General features: G+C 35.1%; 1 long non-coding RNA gene across 2 annotated transcripts in view; it reads left to right on the top strand.

Moving 5' to 3' along the window:
- Positions 1–3,307, top strand: part of LOC116101133 — a 14,427-nt gene extending 11,120 nt beyond the window's left edge. The window contains exons 2-3 of one of the 2 annotated variants that reach the window (XR_004122801.1): positions 337–488; positions 3,039–3,307. This is a non-coding gene — a long non-coding RNA (uncharacterized LOC116101133). Of the gene's footprint in view, positions 1–336; positions 519–3,038 lie in introns of both variants that reach the window. The other variant, XR_004122802.1, reaches the window with a different exon arrangement.
- Positions 3,308–3,514: the final 207 nt, after the last annotated feature.

Below are 3,514 nucleotides of genomic sequence, written 5' to 3'. Positions count from 1 at the left end.
CCCCCCCCCCCCCGAAGCAGGCTTAAATTTTTTAAAACTCTTCTTTTGGAAGACTTTGGAACAAGCTAAAAAAAAAAATTATGTTACCAAGTTTAAAAATTCTTGCAGATATGAGATTTTTTTTTAATATCATCTTCAGCAACAAAATCACATAATGAAATACCGTAAAGAACCACTTTGAAAATGTTCTTTCCACGGCAAGAGTCCCTGTTGAAAGATAGCTCTTCTCCTGTTCATTACTAAAAGTCATCATTATCTTAGAAGAGAAAAATTAAGTTTATTCTTTCTAAAATACCTCCTGAGTAGAACAGCTCTGACAGCTACTTGTCATCACAGGAAATTTTAGTGAAATGTGGCTCTGCCTTGAACGAGAAAGTCCCAGGATTGATGTGTGAGTGAAGAAGCCCTCGTAAGCACCCTGTGATGAAGAAACCCAGAAAGGCCCGCAGTTGAACAGACACTCAAGGACAAATCCGTGCTACACCCAGGTACTATAAACGGTGTGCTACCACTTAAAGGTATTCCTTTTTGTTGTTGTTGTTATTGTAAAATACACATAACAAAAACTTTACTGTCTTCACCCTATCTAAGTGCACAGTTCAGTGCTAAGTATATTCATATTATTGTATGACCATCAGCACCATCCATCTCCAGGACTCTTACCTTCTTGCAAAATGAAATCTCCGTACTCATTAAATAACAATTTTCTGTCTCTGATGGCCCACAGTCCCTAGCAACCACCATTCTACTTTGTGTCTCTATAATTTTCATTTCTCTAGATGTCTCCTATAAATGAAACACAAAATATTTGGCTCCTTGTGCTTGCTTGTTTCCTTGATTATACATAGCATGATATAAAATGCACTTGATCTCACACTTGGGAGGCAGAAGATCAGGTGTTCAAAGTTAATGTTGGCTATGTACTGAGTTTGAGGCCAACCTGGCCTCCTTGATATCTTGTCTCAAAAATACCAACTCACAAGCAAAGGAAAAACCACAAGCCAGAAAATAACAACTGTTGTGAGGATATAGAAAATGTAAATCCTTGTACACAGCTGATGGGAGGTGAATGGTAAAGCTGTAGAAGAAAATGGTATGACTAGCCCTTAGAACACTAAGGATGGAACTGCCATATGATGTAGCATTTCTGAGTACATACTCTGAAACTTTGAAAGAAATATCTCAAAATAGATCATGCCCCTGTATTTACTGTAGCATTACTGACGCAGAGCAGTATATATACTCTAAAAGTCATACCTGGCAGGTAGAGAGAAGGTTCAGCAGTGATAAGCGCAGATTGTTCTTACAGGGGACCCCGCTTTGATTCTCAAGCACCTACATGGTAGCTTACAGCCGTTCATAATTCCAGTACCAGGGGATCTGACACCCTCTTCTGACATGCAAGCAGCAGGTATACAAATGGTGCACAGACATACATGTAGTAAGAATATTCATGCACATAACATAAATCTCCAAAATTCAAGACTTTCTTACAGTCTTACAAGTTTGGGATTTTGAAGCATTTCTGATTCTAGAGTTCCAGGTTACAGATATTCAACCAATCAAGTCTTGGATTGGGGGGAATGCTTATAGGCATCTTGAATATGGAATATTTAACCTGTAATAGTTCAATGTAGAAACAACCTGACACTGTTGGAATATATGCCCTGACTCAGATGTTACCAGCGTGGCAGTATTAAGAGGTACACCAAGTCCTAAAGGTACTTCTTTCATGATAGGTCATCCTATATATTACAAAAGTAAACAGTTAAATTATTCAACCAGGATTGTATAAATGCCTATTTCTTCCTTCAAATCTGACCATTTTTACACACACACACACACACACACACACACACACACACACACACACTTTAACATCTGTTATTTGTGCATGAATGTTTAAAATTTTTATTTCTTCCTGATAAATTCTTTATTAATGTGAAGCTATTTTTCCTCTTTTATCACTTTCTTCATTTAACATATATTTTGTCTGATATTAAAAGAAATCTTTTTGCTCTCTTTTGCTACCACTGGCATGGAGTATCTTTTTATATCTTCATTTTTAACTTCTGTGTTTGGGTGTAAAATGGATCTCCTGTACATAGCATATAAGAGGATCATATGATTTTTTTTCAAAAATAGTATGCCTATATCTTTTGATCATAGAATTTAACCCATTTATATTTAAAGTAATTATGGGTCAGAAGAGACTATTATTCATCTATTTTCTTTCTATATGATATACACATTTCTGTACTTCATTTCCTACAATATTGTTGAACTTGTATTCAATTGAATTTTTGATAGTGAAACATTTAAATTTATTTTTCATTTTCATTTGTATATGTTATATAGCTAATTATCTTTGTGGTTACCATGGAGAGCATGTCTAACATCTAAAGTTATGACAATCTAATTTGAATTTTACCATCTGAACTTCAATAATGCACCAAAACTGTGTTCATTTTCAGTTCTAATTCTACCTCTTTCTGTAGCTACTGTCACAATTAACTTGTTAATTAACTTGATTGTGGTAATAACATCACAATGTATATCAAATCATCATCATAGTATACCTCAAATGTTAATTCCATTTGCATTTATACAGAGGGGTTACATCTTTTGATATATATGTTCATAAATATTAACAATTTTAATGTGCTATTCTTTTAAATCGCATAGGTAATCAAGGTAAAGTCATAAGCCATAATTTTAACAGTACTAGAGTTTAGAAATATCCATATATTTACATATCCTGAGATTATTTTGTCTTTATACAACTTTGAGCTACCATCTGGTGTCTTTTTATTTCAACTTGCCAGTCTCAGTTAAGAATTGCTTGCAGCAGACAGAGGTACAGAGTAGTAATTAGTTCCCTCAGATTTTGTTTATCTGAGGACATGTTAATGTTCCTTGACTTTTGAGGCACATTTTTTTTGAGCATAGAACCCTGTGCTGTTTGTTTGTTTAGACTTGTTTTATAAGTATGAGTGTTTTGCCTGTGTACACCATATGTGTGCCTTGTACCTGTACAGGTTGGAAGATCCCTGGAACTGGAACTACAGATAGTGGTGAACCACCATGGAGGAGCTGAGACCTGCTCCGAGACCTGCCCTCAGTTCCCTGCAACAGCAGCAAGCACTCTTAACTGGCGAACCCATCTCTCTGTTCCTGACTTTCTTTTTTCCTCTTTAAGCACACTAACTATATCTACTGATTTCTGGCCTCTAAAATTCCTAATGAGGCTTCTGATTATAATGTCACTGAGGATTCTTTGTGTGTAAATAAAATCCTTTGGATCTAATTGAAAAAATTCCTGGAACATTATTTTGATGAGCCTTCCAGTCTAAAGCTTTTTTCTTTGGATCCTTGTATTTTTTTCTTTGTCTGATTTATTTTTATCAATGACACCTTTATACCTAATGCAATTCAAATTAATAATTTATCTATCAGTTACTTCAAAAATGTGTGTTGACTATAGGAGAAAAGTTTGATTTCATGTTGTCCCCCT

Source organism: Mastomys coucha, unplaced genomic scaffold, assembly GCF_008632895.1.
Source record: "Mastomys coucha isolate ucsf_1 unplaced genomic scaffold, UCSF_Mcou_1 pScaffold21, whole genome shotgun sequence".
NCBI classification, from domain to species: Eukaryota; Metazoa; Chordata; class Mammalia; order Rodentia; family Muridae; genus Mastomys; species Mastomys coucha.
Note: the sequence above shows the minus strand (reverse complement) of the source record. Positions and strands in the feature narration are given on the sequence as shown.